At 44.7% G+C, this 16,928-nt stretch overlaps 1 protein-coding gene across 2 annotated transcripts in view; it reads left to right on the plus strand.

Moving 5' to 3' along the window:
* LOC143331984 (serine/threonine-protein phosphatase 2A regulatory subunit B'' subunit alpha-like) overlaps nucleotides 1-16,928 on the plus strand; it is a 60,699-nt gene that overhangs the window by 3,919 nt on the left and 39,852 nt on the right. The window contains exon 2 of one of the 2 annotated variants that reach the window (XM_076749172.1): nucleotides 12,727-12,806. The exons of the other annotated variant lie outside the window; for it this stretch is intronic. The gene's annotated coding sequence lies outside the window, so the exon portion shown is untranslated. The remainder of the gene's footprint in view (nucleotides 1-12,726; nucleotides 12,807-16,928) is intronic. 2 annotated transcript variants of the gene reach the window in all.

The following is a 16,928-nucleotide window of genomic DNA, read 5'->3' on the forward strand; positions in this document are numbered from 1 at the left end:
GCCACCTCTCAGCTTGAATGGATGGTTTGTGGGTGGACTGGTGGGCGGACGGGCCACAGAGTCCGCGTCTGTTTGGGAGCTGGACTCATATGAGCCGTGGTTTCTCTCGGTCCCTCACAGATGCGCCTCTTTTCGCAGGTGCTCGTCGTTCCCAAGCTTTGTGTGGACGACTTTGTAGATGTGCGCGTGTGTAATGGTGTGCACGTATGTGTGATATTAAATCTGGGCTTTATCCATTTCTCACATAGGTGTAGAAGGACAGTACGTGCCTAGCAACAATCTCCCTTTGGAATACACTAGGAGTGTCCTGATGTAATGGAGTAATGACTGTGGCTGTGGTGGTGAGAGCAGACAGACCTAAGCTGGATCAGTGGGCTGAGTCACACAACGTAGACTCACAACGCCCTGTTTCCAGTGAAAACTTTCCTTTTAATGCTGCTCACTCACCTCTGACTGATGCCCAATCTGCTTAATAAGGATTAGAATGAGAGCTGCGGCAAATAACCGATTAGTTGACCAAAAAAATAATTATTCTGCAACTATTTTGATAACTGATTCATCTTTTAAGCAAATTTTAAGAAAAAAAAACAACAACAACATTTGAGGGTTTCAGGATCTCAAATGTGAGGTTTTGTTGCTTTTTCTGGGGTTTTGGACTTTGAAGGTGTCACCTTCTGCTCGAGGGTAATTGTGATCCGCCTTTTATTGTTTTATGACGTTTGCTAGACCAGACAATTGATGGGTTAATAGAGAACATAATGTGCAGATTAATGAAAATAACAGTCGGTTGCTGGCAACTGTGCAGCAGCTCTACTAGCCTGAGGACAATGTGCATCAAATCCTGTACAGACCGTAAAGCCCTTTGAGAGAAGTTGGTGATGTCTTATTTTGGCTTGACTTAACTAGTCTTACATGAGAGCAGGCTGGAGCAGGTTTTTAATTCGGGTAAAGTTTGTTGTTATTGAGCATATTAAACAGAGGTTATAAACAGAGGTTCACTGCATGCTTCATTCGTCTGCTGCTCCTACTTCTGTGGGACGTCTTCTGTCTGCTGCAGCTCTGCACGAAGCCTTTCAAGTGTGAGAAAATAACCTTGAAGTTGTCATCAGGAGTTAACTGAATTTAGCTTGTGTGCAAACTGGGAGTGTGGACTTTAAAGGACCAGGGCGTTTACCCCTCGACAAGGGTGTAACGACGCTATTGAGTTGCATTATAGGAAATGCAGCAATTGTGGAGCACTTGTGAAAATTGCTGTATAAATAAATCAGTGGATTTTTGGCATTCAACACATGCTACGATACCTCAGACTCTGCTGCTTCACTGTGGACCATTCTGCTTCTGAATCTGTTATTTTTATTTGATTTATTTTACATGTCAGGGATTTCAAATATTAAACCTAAGTGTTACCATAACAGTTACAATTTGTCATTTGGCAGACGCTTTTATCCAAAGTGACGTACATTTTCATACATCACAAGCAAGGTTCTAGACGGGAGAGAACAAGTGGTACTATTTCATGTATTGCTCTCCTTTTAACTAACACCTTTTAAAACTCAGTGGAGTGGAAATCTGTGAGTGCTGTTGGACATTGTTAAAAATCAGGGGATGTACCTTTAATTAAGCAAATAGCACAGTGCAGTATGATGGTAGAATTTTCTGTCTTTACTAATTGCACCATTTAATACAATATAAGATCAAATACTCATTTTTTGACCTCTACCTACAGAAATAGTAGCATAATCATTTAAGTAACACTGTTTTTTTGTTAACACAAGAAAAACACCCACTTGCGTAAATTCAACAGATACAGATGTTATTCGTCTGCGAGTGCAACACCAGCACAGACATGTAAAGTAGTGTACAATACGAGCGCAGTCAATAAAACAGAGTTATGTAATAGCAAACTAAGCGGTGGAAACTGTGTTTGAAGGAAAACAGACTAACACACACACCTCTTCGGTGAAGTCAGGGCAACTCCCTGATACTGTGTTTAACTGTCTCTCAGACAGCCGCTGTGTGTGAAGCAGAGTTTTGTCTGCATGTGTTTCATGTAATAAAAAGATAAACAGAGAGAGATGCACATAAAGTGAAGACAGACTCCAGAAGAATACACAATTTTAATTAAGTTTCATTTTTGGATTACTTTCATGTGTAATTGTGAGTTACATCACACCCACACCCTCACTGTGTGTGTGTGTGGCTGTTTGTCTGCATGTGTGTGTGTGTGTGTGTGTGTGTGTGTGGCTGTTTGTCTGCATGTGTGTGTGTCGTCTGTTTGGGTGTGGTGTGTGTCTGTAATCAAGCCAGCGTTAGACTGTGTACCAGGCTGCTGCAGGACTTCTCACATTTATGCTTTCTAATTGATTCAGAGTGTGATTTATGTAGCGCTCTGCACCCACATGTGCATGCCTGCCTTGAGTTGTGCAACACTCAAACACACACACACACACACACGCATGCACACACAGACACACAGAAGCTCGGAGTTACTCATCTCTGCAGCACAAGGCACTATTGTATTTAGCGTCTTCATGGCACTTTTAGTGACACAGTCATTCACATTTCCCAGCAGCATATGTGTGTGTGGGTGGTCGTCTCATGTTCCATGTAACACTGCCGGCTGCTAAAAATGAAGACGTGACAGGGAAAGTGTGAGTGTGTTAGTGAGAAGTGGGTGTGTGTGTGTGTGTGTTCGGGGAGGGGGGCACACGGAGAGCTGCATCTCAATAAGCCGAGGTTGCATGCTCGGCTTGGTGATCACTGCTTTTTGCCATCAGGTGCTCTTATCAAGCCAAAATACATTTTCTAACTTGATTTTTATTCAGATGCGCTCATACTGGTTACCTTCACACCATAAATCCCGTTCTGCAATAGAGAAAGGTGTGAAAGTTAACCCGGCGTCCACCAAGGAGGCCCCTTGAAGTGAGTCTGTGTGTTTTTTTCCTGCATTTAGAAAGAGAGCGTGACGCCGATGACTCGAGAAAAGGAAATTCAAAGACAGGGAGAGAGCAGAGACTTCAAAGTTAGGTTCCGAGCAGCGGCTCACCTGTTGTTTTTGCATGTTGTGGTTTGTGGCAAACCATAAAAGGGGGCTGCCATGACAGGGGAAAGGTTGGATGGTTTGACTGCTTGTCAGTTTGGCTGGTGGCCTGAAGCTGGCCTGAAGTAGTTGAGGGTTATGTGTGTCATTATTGTAGTTTTACCTCAATACTGATATGACATCTACCTAATTTTTCAGAACCATCTGAAAAGCTAAAACCATGTATTTTCTTACCAGGTCAACATCTAAAGAGTCATTCTAGTTTTTATTACAACTTGGGTCTTGATGTTCATATTTGTGGACGTTGTTTCTGTCAGTTCTGATGATGGGAAAACTAAAAAAGGAAGAGAGTTTAAGTCATAAATACTGAAAAAAACCTGCAAAAATATGACATAAAAACAAGCTTATTAAACAGAGATTAAAGTCTTATTAAATTCTGTGTGAGTTTAAGGAAACTGACTTGCTTGTAAGATGTTTGGCAAGAGGAAGAGAACGCTTCAAGGATCTCCCTCCTCTGAGTTGTATCTTGCATATAAAAGGTGCATTTGGAAAACATTATTGTCATATATTGCAAGAGGCTTCCAGAAATAGAAGAGCTGACGGGATGCAGGGATGAGTTGTGGGAAATGTACTCACCCTTACAGGCAAAGAACAAGCCGCCAAGTAAGCTAAACCTGAGCTTTATTTGGTGGTGAAACCGAAAGTGAGCTCACCTGTAATGCCAGCAATAATCCCTCATTGCTCAGGAGAGCTGCGTGCACGCCGAGCCGCAGCAAGTCAGAGTGGAACCAGGACGTTTTGAGTTACCTCACCGGTCCTGATCTGTTCAGAACCTGTGTGATTGTCTGACTGCCACCTGTGGAGGACCTCTACCTCTAAAAATTAACTTAAAAAAAACAACTCACGTGGCGGCTGCATGTGTTTGTCAAAGTAAATCCCGTTTCACAGAGGACAGCGTGGTGTGAGGAATCGAACCCGACCCACAATGGGCTGATTCATACATGGGTGTGTGGGCGGTGGACTGTGCCCGATGGCCTCCCCTAACCACCTTTAACCAGCGAGAGATCCACCCTGGGAAAAAGAAGGAAGGAGAGAATGAAAGGAGGAGGAGGAGGAGGAGGGCGAAGATTAGTGAGACAGGGACGAGGACCCGGACGCTTTGATTCACAGATTTCCCATCGTCCTCTGCTGCTCATTGACTGGCTCCATTGTGGCTGCGGTGAAAAGCGTGCTGATTGGTCGGTTGGGTCTGAATGTCACTGCTTCTCGTCCATGGACTCTGGAATTTGTGTGTGTGTGTGTGTGTGTGTGTGTTTGTGTGTGCAATGAGTTAATAGCCGTCCATTGAGTGGTTGATTGTGTTCTGTTGTCCACACTGGCTGTCTTTGTTCAGACTTAACACACACATGCGTGCACACACACACACACACACACACACACACACTCACACACACACACACACATTTGAATGTGAACCAGGCATTCCTCCAGTGGCAGGGCACCAAGAGAGAAAGAACGAGAGAGGACGAAAGAAAGGGAAAGAAAATACGAACTAACAGTACCATTCATAGTCATGGCGGTGCGGTTCCTCCTGGCCCTGGTTCTAGACATGAATGGGTCTGAGGCTAAAAATATTTTATTGCCGCTTTTTAAGCTCCTTTTACTCTCTCTGCTCTTTTCATTACGTCTCTCCTCCGCCTTGTTCTCTCACAGTGGAAGCACATGAATCCTGTGCTTCATTAAGATGCGTTTAATAGCATGTTTATGGAGTCAGACTGTGGTTGCTGTTCCTCAAGGTGTAAATGTGTGCAAATAACCCCTTGGGTAAAAACACTGGAAAACAGGCGCGGGTAGAAAGATAGCAAGCGAAGGGGAAGACGACTTGAAAGAAAGGTCACGAGACGAATCCAGACTTGTGACAGTGTGTGAGGCCATGTTTTTGGCCCACAACATCCTGAGCTGTGTAACAGACAGGCTGACTAAATGACAGAGGCAAAGGGCTGCTTTTTATTGGTCAGTGTGGGTAGACCATGCGTCTCACTGCCAACCACAGATGGAGGAACACGGTGGATGGGGGGGTGGCGAGGTGGAGCAGGAGAGAGGAGCAAGGAGACATGAAGGAAAGGCGGCAAAAAGAGACAGACGGCAATCCTGCAAAGCTCACAGAGAGGGGGACGTAGAAGGATGGAGAAGGGGGTGAACTATTCGATGGCTGGGAATTCACTTCGCCGCGGAAATACCTCCAGTGCAGCATGGGAAACGGGGGGCGAGACTATTTCAGGCTTTGGTCCTGTTTGTTATGCCAGCCAGCATCTCGGGGCAGAGTGTAGGTTTTTCAGAGCGGTAAGTGCATTAACATGTGCGGTGGGAGGAGGAGGAGGAGGAGGAGGAGGAGGAGGAGCAGGGGGGAAATGACCCCGCTGCACCAGTGTGCCCTCTCTTGTTTTGGCCCTCTCTCACTTTAATCTAAATCCATTCAGGAGGCTTTATTGGTGAGATAAGATCGCTCCGACACTGCCAAGGCTTAAGTGCATCTCTCCCTCTTTCTGGTTGGACGGGTGGAGGAAGTAGGGTGGCGGTGAGAGAGGAATGACAGCCTTTATCTCGGTCGGTAAACACCAGCGACGGAGTCCCTACATTGTTTATGCTGTGTCTTTAACCTACCCACTCCCATACATACACACTTAGAGGACACTGTAACACAATCGCTCATGCAGGCCTGCAGTGTGCGCACAATAACAAGGTCAAACTCACATGGATGCTCACACACATGCAGATGTACACACACTCAGGAGCTGTGGTCAGACAAAGCAGTGGCTGTGTGTGTGTGTGTGTGTGTGTGTGTGTGTGTGTGTGTGTGGTGGGTTGTTGGCAGGCAGTATACGGTGGACTGGTCAGATCCCAGCACACTCAAGCTTCCCTCCTGCCTGCCAGTCTGACCACGAGTGGCTGTGTGTGTGTGTTTATGAGTGCATGAGGGTGTGTGTGTGTGTGTGTGTGTGTAACTGCTCTGCAGAGATAATTCCATTCAAACCCTTGTGTGTGGATCTGTTCTGTGTTTTGCTCTCTCTCTTGCTCATTTGGTGTATTTTATGATACTTAGGGAATATTTGACATGACATGCATGCTTGTCTGTGTTTGCATAAGTATGTGTTTGCAGCTCTTTCGAAGGAGAGCAGGGCTAAAGATTGCGATCTCTCATTTCTATAGCAGCCATGCGCAAAATCATTCACTCATTCACCACGAACATATATTCAGTAGATTATTCTGTAGTGAGAAGGAAACAGAGATTTCACATCACTGTTAGAGGTATACTACGTAGGACTGGCTCATACAAAAATAATCCCTCTCAGTCATCACTTATTTATCTGCAGGGACTCTTTGCCTGTATTTTCTTATTTCCTTCTTATGTTGCTGTGATCGGGACCTTTCTGAGCTGCAGCCTTTGGGCAGTGGATGTGCAGCCCCGAGCCAATAACAGCATGCAGGTGAGCTCAGGACTTTATTAGACCGTGAGCGGCACGCGTCCAAGAGGAAGCTACGAAACTGGCTAATGCCGAAAGAAATGCAAATATATTGAGGCAAAACTCCAAAGGGATAAAGCTTGTCAATCTGAGATTCACCCGAGCACTGAGGGAGAGGATGGGATGAAGAGTTGCCTGTTGTCTGTTGGACAGAAAGGTGCTGGCAGTTAGCTTAGTTAGCTTGCTAAAATGTCGTCCTACTACATTAGCCTGCGGCGCACGTACAAACAGCGAGAGCCTTTGTACCTTTAATCATAGTCATTTTTGCATCATTGCTGCCCAACGATACATTTCACATCCGTAAAATGTGACACATTGATTTGTTGGATTATTAGCAGAAAGTGCTTTTTTCTTTCCACTTTTGGAATTTCTGGGCGCAGAATAGAGCCTGAATTTCCCACTCAGAGTTCAGACGCTGAACTGAAATGGCAGAGTGTAAATATAATGCGCTTTATAGTGAACATGGAGCGATTCCGGACAGCTTCTTTCTTCCTCTCTGCTGTCTTCACCGCCTCACCCGTCTGCCTCATGACCTGTCCTCTGCTCAACCAAGTGGACCTAATCCAGATGATCCACCTATCCTCGCACAGCTTTCACAGCATTTATGCTTTATGAGGTAATCAACAGTGGCATAACAGTAGAGAAAGATTAGTGTTACAGCAGATTCAACCTTATGTAACACATGTACATGGCGTGATTCACAAAGGAGGCCTCCGTGGCTCCTGGGAAGAGGTTTCACGTTGGCTGACTGTGGCTGATGCAGCGGTCTGATAACCACAATGCTGCTGGGTTGAGAAAGGTGGGGGGGAAGTCCGGGCGAGGAAAGCAAACCGGCGTAAAGTAAACAGGTCAAGGTGCCCTTGAGCAACACGTCGAACTTGAACAACTCCGACAGCGTCAATGTGAAGCAGGGCTGCACCGGAGGTGAGTGAGCACGACTCACCTTCCAACAGGAGTGTTTTCTTGTTTCTTCTCCTCAGAACACAGTGGCAAAGACTCTCGAGGACGCCGGCTGTGCGACTTTTCCCTGGCTTTGATCACGGGAGGATGGTTTTCCATGCGTGCGGCATCTGTATGAAACGCCATCACTTCCTATGATTGTCAGCGCTGCATCCTTGTGGTTTCCATGGTTACAGACAGTGCCGGATCCCCGCTGTGAGGCAGACATGCACAGACACCAGACAGATGAGAGCAACTTCAACCGGTAGTTAGAGCCGAGCCTTACTGAGAGCTGAGACCCGAGAAATCCTCAAATGAGGGTCTTTCTCTTCTTCTGACGTCTTGGAGAGACGTCAGAGACACGTCCCTGTCTCTGCAGAGCTAAACCAAGGCTGCAGTTCTCATAGAATCCTGTCAATCATACAAAACATTTTCTGACTTTTGAGATCCCATGTTGTTATCTGGACTAGCGAGATCACAAGGTCACATGAGATCACATGATCCATCTTGCCAGGCTTCAAGTTATACCCGTCTGGCAGAACCTCAGTGGTTTGGACCAATCAGCATTTTATGAGGAACTACTGGCAGCTACAGGCAGGAGCGGTTTAGGCGTGTTGACAGGGAGAGAAGCGACTGCTCTTTCAAAAACAGGAATGGCGGCTCATAAAGAGGTTAGCGTAGATGCTATTACAGCATCAGTTGTATCAGAACTGGAGGGTTTTTATTCATGGAAAGACGAGCTAAGAACAGCATTGAAGCCTTTTTCACTCCTCTCAGGCAAGAGATTTGCTCTCCTACTATAATCATGTGTTTCGTTGATCTGATTGGCTGAAGTTGGCCCATGATGACATGGTGACAGAGAGGTTGATCCAATCACCTGTAAAGTATTTTTTGATAGTGGCTGCCCTTTTCCAAACAGCCTCCATGGCTGCCTTCTCAGATGATTCTGTGTAACAAACATTGAAATATGCTGCTTGCTCAGGCCTGTGAGAGCTGACCAATCAGAGCAGACTGGGCCTTGGCGGAGGCGGGCCTTAAAGAGACAGGCACAAAGCGTATTTCAGACAGAGGGTGAATAGAGGTGCTGCAGCAATGGATGTGAGAAAAATCTGTAGTTTGAAAGTGAAAGCATAAACATTTTCTAGTAGATGCCCAAAATGGTTGCATGGTTCAGTTCCATTTTTCTTTAAAAAGCCTCCCAGAAAAGTCACACCTATTGCAGTTTGCATGTGTACGTTCTGCTCTGGCTGTATGGATATCGATCAGCATTTAAATATAACTGCACGTGTTTCATTTTTGGATGAAAGGATGAAACAGGATCCACATTTGCTGACAGTGAAAGACTAGAAGAACAGTCTCCTTCCCTTCTCACTGTGGATGTTTGTTTTTTTTTTACATTCAGGAAGCCTGTTTATTCACTCAAGCCCAGCTGTTGGGAATGAAGAATTTTAGCTTTTTTGTGACATTTTGAGAGTTTACTCAGAACTCCCTTGACAGTTGGGTGGAAACATAGGCTCCCCCTCTCCTCCTCTCAGCTGTTTTGCTTTTCTGGAAGCAGCCTTAATCGTGTATAAGGGCTGAGGCTGAGGTTTCACTGATTTGCACTTGTTTTACAGGAACAGCGATCTCTGCTCTGCCTTTTGCTGTCTTCTCTTTCGCTTTCTTTCTTCCCGCCTGCCCCCCCCCCCCGTCTTCTGTCGTCTGTATCTGCTTCATCTGTCCTCTGTTCTGATAAGACTTTGTTCCTGCCCCCCACCCCCCCAGTATCTTCTTCCTCTGACTTCTCATCTGTCCAGCTACAGGCCCCACAGGGAGGAGACACCAGAGACATCAAAGTCTCATCTGAACTGAATGACTGGATGTGTGTGTTTGAAATATTCATCCATACAGTGTAGGTGAGCTGCTGCACATATCTGCATCCTTACCTTTATAATGCAGGTATAAATATTAAAGTTACTCTGTGAGAGCCTGTGTGTGTGTGTTTGTGTGTGTGTGTGTGTGTGTGTGTCAGTGCCATGCCTGGGAGAACTGAGATGTGGTAGTTTGATATCTTTGGCGTTCTTTCATCGGTGAGGTGATTCTCCTGCTATGTGTTTGAACTGCAGCGAATCAAAGACAGCTTGTCGTACAGCTGCAGCTGCGGCCACATCACCTGCACTCTGAATCCACTGGGCCTTTCTTTCTTTCTTTCCCTTCTTTCACCTCTTTCTTTCTTTCTTTTTTTTCTGCTATCCTTGTAGCTTTCTGGGCTTTGTTCATTTTATTTTTGCTGCCTTTCTTTTTCCAAGGATGCATGATGCGGGCTTCAGAGGCTGAATTCACTTTCATCTGCTATCAGCCACTGCACTCTCCACAGTTAACAGTTACTACGGCATATAATCTGCACAATATTATAGTTTGAGCTGTATTGAACCGTTGAGACAAACTCCCTCTTTGTGCTTATAGGCAGTGTTTGCATGCTGAGTCACAGCTGAGGGAGAGTTTAGACCAAAATGACTGCAGCTTTAGAAGATACCCACATGATTTATATAAGACAAAAGTGGCTTCAGATGAATTTGAGAAGCCATTTTTGCACAGTGGGAGCCCTGTGGATCATTTCCTCCGTTGCTTACACTGAAATTTAGAAGAAACTATCGCAGGGAACAGCTATTTCAGTCGACATATGGGCATTCAGTGCAACTGAACTTTTAACACTGACTTTTATATCTACATCGAGAGAAACTGTGTTAAATGTGGGTTGGTAAAGTCAATTACCGCCTCAGCTCTCAGTGTTGGAAAAAGTTTGTCTCTCATGGAGAATAAAGCTTATGAAAGTGTTTCTATCTAATGAGGCTTAGCAGCAGGAGAGTCAATCTGTTCCTCCTGATTACACATTGATAAGAATATCTGGATTATTTTAATGAGCCTCAGGGCGCAAGGATCTTATCTTTACTTATTTTATTTGAGATCTCCTTATGAGTTGGCTTTTTTTTTTCCTGCCTCTGCTGTTTCTCTCGTCCTAACATTTGTTTTCTATTTTCTTGATCTTTTCCATGTTACATAAACATAAAGCCATTAGTTTTTATTTTGTTTTTCTTTAGCAATTAAGATCTTAGATATTAAAAGGACTGTGCGTTTTACTGTTGTTCCTCCCTGAGCTATATATCTCCTGCCCCACACACACACACACACAGAGTGTCAACACAATATATTTTATTAAGACCGAGAAGGGAAAAGGTATTTCTGTTGGGGTTTTCTACTCACAATGTTCCACGAGAATTGAGTGAAAATAGATTGTAAAGTTATGTTTAGAAGTCAGCGCACAATGACAACATACTACACGGTAAAAGTAGCTGCAGTCAGGGTAATAAAACAATCTCATGCCCTGGCGTTCCCAGTCTGTACTTTTTGATTGCATCCTGATTAAAGAGTGACTTTTGAAGCATCCATCACAGAAACACAGCGACAGGACCAGCTACATGTTGACGACATTGATGTGGCCCGTGTGTGTAATTACGCTATAATTTCACCATAGTAACGTTGTGATTAAGCAGTGATTTACTGCTTTATTTGGAGCAACATTGTATAGAGTTTCATAACAGAAACCAACTCGATCCAGTGACAGGCTGCGTGGGCCGTGCGCTCATGGGAACCAGAGGGGCTTTCGGCATTCGGGTCCTCGGGGACGGCTGGGACTGTGTTGTTGTTGTCGATAAACACACTCCCACAGTTCTAGGCCCGAACACACACACACACACACACACGGGAGAAAAAAAGTTCCTCACATGCAGGAAAATCCCATATAGTTACTGATGGGTGAAAACTTGGTGTCATTGTAATGTCATCTTTCAGGAGAGTGAAAACACAGCCCTGTGGTTCACTCAGGCACACGTCGTACATGCTTCCACTAATCCTAATGATCACATGCCCTGAGGATCAGAGTGCATGTATGAATACGCGCACACATATCAATGCGTTCAGGCTGAAAGTTCAGACGTGGAACAAGTCCTCCTCCGTCGCCCCTCCTCATCTCCCCCTCCAGTCGCTCAGGGAATATTTTGGTCCTTTGTTGTTTAGCAGTTCCTTATTTCCTTGATTCCTCTTCTTGCCTCCTTCTTCCCTCTTTGGCAGTATGTTGACAGATAAGTTTTCGCTGAGGAACTGATTATGTACACATACATGAGTCCATATGTGTACTAGTGAGGACAAGCTTAGACATTTGATGATTCTGTAGATGTAAAAGGATTAAATGCCATCAAAATAAATCCTGCATACCTACACAGGAACACAGCAGAATCTAACTTATTTAGACTTCTTCTCAGACACTTTTCAAAAATTCTGTCAAAAATTTTGATTCCAGCTTTTGACTGCAGTATTTAGCGCTTTCATTTGTTTTATAATATGGTGAATTGATACACTGTGATTTTAGACTGTTCCTTGTATAAAACAAGACATTTTAATATGTTGCCTTGGACTTTAGGAAACTGTTTGCTGCATTTTTTTGACACTATTTCCTGCCATTTTATAGCCGAAACGATTCATCGATTAGATAATTGGCTGATTAATTCATAATGAAAATGGCTGCAGCCATACTTCCTGGTATTCAGAATGTGTGTACCTGAGAACGGTCGTCCATCCACATGATGTAAATCCTGTTCCATTTGCTGCTGTTACTGATCCTGAAGAGAGACGGGGATCAAGTGGCACATTTTCTGGCATGCATGAGTATAAAGTGGCAGAGGAGGTGAGGATAAGAGTTGAGTGTGAAGATTCACCCGTGGGCAAGGCGAGCTGTTAAGAGAGAGGCTGTGACAGTGAGGGGAGGTATACAAGGTATCCATCATTTAGGCTGAATCAGAGGAATGCAGGCTACTCTACCCCCAGGCGTCAGGACTTATATATAGGCTGTGCACCTCGGGATGCCAGCGTTGCCCCCTGTGCACCCTCCTCCTATGGATGCAACCCACACCTACAGCATATCAATCACACACTAAAGCACCGTCGGACTGTTTTCTCGTAAGTCACGTTGTAATGGCGTGCCTGTAAAGTCCTGTGCCTTTGTTTTCACCTGTCTCCGGGACTCCGTCTATTTGTCATGATGAAAGGGGGATGATGATGGATGGCAAATTAGAAGGGGTAAAAAAAAAAAGAGAGGCCCTTCTCTAAACAGAGACAACCATTTGAGGTGAAGAGATGACAAATGTTTACTCTTTTAAGCCTTTATTCTGCTCTCTCTCTCTCCAGCTTGGTCTTGTCCACGTGGATGATATGTTGCTGTTGATCGGGAGGATTTTTGAGCGTCTTCTGAGTGAGCACATGTGAATGTGAGTCTATGAGCTTTTTCTCCCTAAAATGTCTCTCTTCCTTACTTTCTGTCTCTCTAAGCATGATGGACACCCTCAATTTCACACTTTTTAAGTCAGAGTATCTCCTCTGCTAAAACCCAGAGCCTTAATCCCAAACAGTGCGGCGTGTCACTGGGAAAAAGAGAGTAGAGGAGATGGGAAGCTTTTAAAAAAAAAACTCGGACGAATGACTGATGCTTTTGAAATCAGCACGTATTTCCCCAAAAGAAGATACAATCTCTGGATTTAACTCGCCACAAAGGCCCAAAGCTTTTCGAATAGATTGTTATAACAAGAAGCTCCTCTCCTGACTTCATAATGAGGCTTTTCGGGAAGCCGCTCTTTAGTTGCAGGCTGAGGGGTGGAGACGGGGCGAGAATCGAAGCCAGTTTCCCAGAGGTTTACTGACTCCTGACTTCAAAGGCCAAAACAGTCACACTGTCACTGCTGTTGGAGGAGCCAAATCCTGAGGGATCAGGACTGTGTGTTTGTGTGTGTATGAGTGTGTGTGTGTGTGTGTTTCCAGTAATGGGGAAATGCACCTCAAGACTGTCGATGTGAAACGGCCACTTAAGGCAAAGGACAAGAGTACAATTGAATAAGTAACTACGGCTCGATGCTGTTTGCTGTCAGAGAATTTCAATTGTAAAGATAAATACACAGAATTATTATTTAAAAGGGGATGAAAACTTTATTACTTAATCAGTCTGATGGACGGTGTTGTATTATACTTACTCGACTCGTTCAGTTAATCTAAACTTGATGCCTTTACAAGCATTTAAATGTGACTTGCACCAAAATTCCACTGGACGCCTAACGTTTGCGTTAAGTTGGTGACATGTACGATGGAGCTGATCGCTGCCATGCTAGACAATGTCTGTAAATCCACCGGGCGTGTAGCATCTTCACTTCAGAAGCCCATCTCCGCTCTGGTCCACGGCGAATACAGGCCGAGTCTGTTTTTTACCGACCATGCGTCAGTCTGCACAGAGCAGATCGAGCGAGGCAGGAAGTCAGACACTGGAACAGTGGAGAGAGACTGATAAATTTTCAAAATAAAATGCCCTGTGCAGACATCAACAGCTAGGAGCGTCAGACCTCTTTTACAAGCATAGGTGCTTCTGTGTTTGTGAGCGAATGCATCGCACAGCGCATCACGCTGGTTAGTGTGCATACGTGTGTGTAACGGCAAACAGATGCGAGACATGGACGTGGAAGACTTGGCATGATACCTACAGGATGACTGAGTGTCTGCCTTTCCTGTCTGAACGGAGCTCAGTAACGCTGACTGGAAAATTTGGAATCATGGCGCTCACTGCCTGCTCATGTTATATGGAAACACACACTCACATTTACATTTACGGTATTTACGGGCAGCTAATGGTAAGAAGAGAGACACCCACACGTCTAGGTGACGTACAGAATTTACTGCCTTCTCAACTTTTATGGGAATACACACATACACACACACAGACACACAAAGTTCTGAGATATGAGCCAATGACACATCCCAGTAGCATACGGCATGCCGTCATACCAAATGCATGAGGGATTTGAGGCAGACTTGACTTGGATTTTGTTGAGAGCTGTGTGCTGCTTCTTCGTGTACGTGTGTGTGTGTTGCAGCTCTCCAGATAAGGCAGCTTTAGTGCCGTTAGCCTTCCCCTGACCTACCTTGCACAGCATCTCATTCCTCATATTGACTCACAGTAGCGATGATGATGTCCAGTCCACGCTGTCTTTTCAGGTTCACGCCGCAGTTCTTCTTTAGCTCCTTGCGTAGATTTACAGATGTGTAAAGCGACACCGTTACGTAGTGGTGTGAGTAGCAGTAGAGCTAACAATCATTTTCACTGTGGAATTTAACAGCAGGAATCCATTGCAACTTATATATATTATGATATGACATTGCCTTGGATTTAGGTCATCATAATGTTTAGTTTTTCCTGGTGTTAAATTCTGCCTTACAGGTCATTAATGCCATGAATCTCAGCAAATTTGCACTATTAATGTTCCCATTACACCTCTTGAATTTCACATATGGAGTATACAGGTGATCTGACCTGAGTGTGGTGTTAGTCAGTGGACAGGTCAGAGGATCATTAAGATCATGAAGATTCATCCTGTGACAACAGTGACTATCCACAGCAGCCTGTGCGGACAGACCTACCTACAGACAGATAGATGGATGGATTGATATTCTCAGTACTCCACCAATTCAATTTAGCATTAAAAAAATAATCAAAATTTATGTACCAGTACCAGAGATACTGTCTTTTTTTATTTTATTACCTGCTGCCTACATTACCCACAATGCAACTTAGCTGCTGACAGATGGAGATTTGGCAGTGTTATGCTAGTAACAGCTGATGTAACTTCCAGCCGCTAGCCTTGAAGAGATGAGGAGCACCAGAGGTCTGCTAATCTTCAGCCCCAGTCAATGCTGCCTCAAGTGACATCACTCGAGTCAGTTTTTTGAATTGGTGGAGTTCCCCGTTAGAGACCTGCTGCTAGCTGTTAGCGTGGCTGAAAAAGGCCACATTGGTAATTTTCTGCACTGACATGACTTAGCAGCACTTGTACTAAATACTTGGAAAAAAACAGTCGAAGCCCAAAGGTCAACCGCTTTCAGCTGCATCTCAGGGATTATTTTGTTATATGAAGGCCAGAAATGAACTTCCATGCTCAAATGCAAATTTTCTTGGCTCCCACTGGCTCCTCGTCCAATTCTGAATTCATTTAAAATTCTTAATCTCACTTTCAGAGCTCTGCACAGCAGGGGGCTGCCTCCTACAGTATGTTACTGAGTTACTACAGCTCTATTATCACAAGTCCATCACTTATGTCCTCTGAGCAGGGCCTGCTGGATGTACCGCTTGGCCTGGAATTCACTCCAACTGGGCCTTTTAAATCAACTCCAGACTCGCCTATTTCGACTCAGCAGTTCACGGTCTCATTGTATTAACCCATTTATGACTTTGGAACACGTCAAAGGTGATATACTGTATATAAATGGTGCTGTATAAATTAGATTCACTTCTTAGCTTTGGTTTTGTGACTTCACACGGTCACATACTGATGATCCTCTAATAGTCAGTTGACATCACTGTTGGCCAGCCAGGGTGAGTGTGTGTGACTTGCCAGGCTATTGGTCAGTGTGTTAGTATGATAAATTGTGACAGTAGTCGGTGTGATGGTCCAGGCTTGCAGCCAGTTAGACCCATAGTAACAGCAGTGCGTTCCTGCTCCGCCTTTGAACTGCTGCTATGCTGCTATAATGAGGGAATGTTCTTTTCTGAGCCTAACCCAAGGGAGGTGTGTGTGTGCGTGTGTGTGCATGTGTTTGTGTGTCTGTATGTGTCATTGAAGCATTGTGAGTCATATGTGCTGCGGCCATTGTCTTTGCACTCTTGACATGCTGGCCTGTAACCAGAGGTCTTGTTTTTTTCCGCAGTCTCCAGGTGACAGGAACAAAACCTGAGAGAAAGTGTGTGTGTGTGTGTGTGTGTGTGTGTGTGTGTGTGTGTGTGCGTGTGCGTGTGTGTGTGTGTGTGCATGTGTGTGCATGTGTGTGAATATATGTTACCCAAGGGTAGATACTTTCCTTATAGTCTCACATGAGATCACCATGTTCATTCTACTTTGCAAGCTTTAGCCAACAAGGCTGGGCGGCCTGTCAAGATATGCTGTGTGTGTATTTGTGCAGATGTGTGTGTGTGTGTGTGTGTGTGTGTGTGTGTGTGCGTGCGTGTGATGACAGCAGAGACAGGTAGCCCCCCCCCACTCCAACTCTCTGTTAAGTCCTGGTTTGACATCATTGGACTCTAATAAGCCATATTCGAGTCAGATCATGTAATAAATCTTTGCCATTGTGCTGCCATATTACAAACAGATGTGCACACACACACACACACACACACACACACACACACACACACACACTGTAGATACAAATACAGCCCACAGCTATATTTGGAAGCCAGAAAAAAACACTCTCTCCTTCCTTTTACTTTGAATCTCTGTTGAGACCAAACCCAGTTTCCTAACCTGGCGGAACAAGCACTCTTTTCATTACGTCGTATTATGTTATACACATTTCTT

The sequence above is a fragment of the Chaetodon auriga genome, chromosome 14 (assembly GCF_051107435.1).
Source record: "Chaetodon auriga isolate fChaAug3 chromosome 14, fChaAug3.hap1, whole genome shotgun sequence".
NCBI lineage: Eukaryota > Metazoa > Chordata > Actinopteri > Chaetodontiformes > Chaetodontidae > Chaetodon > Chaetodon auriga.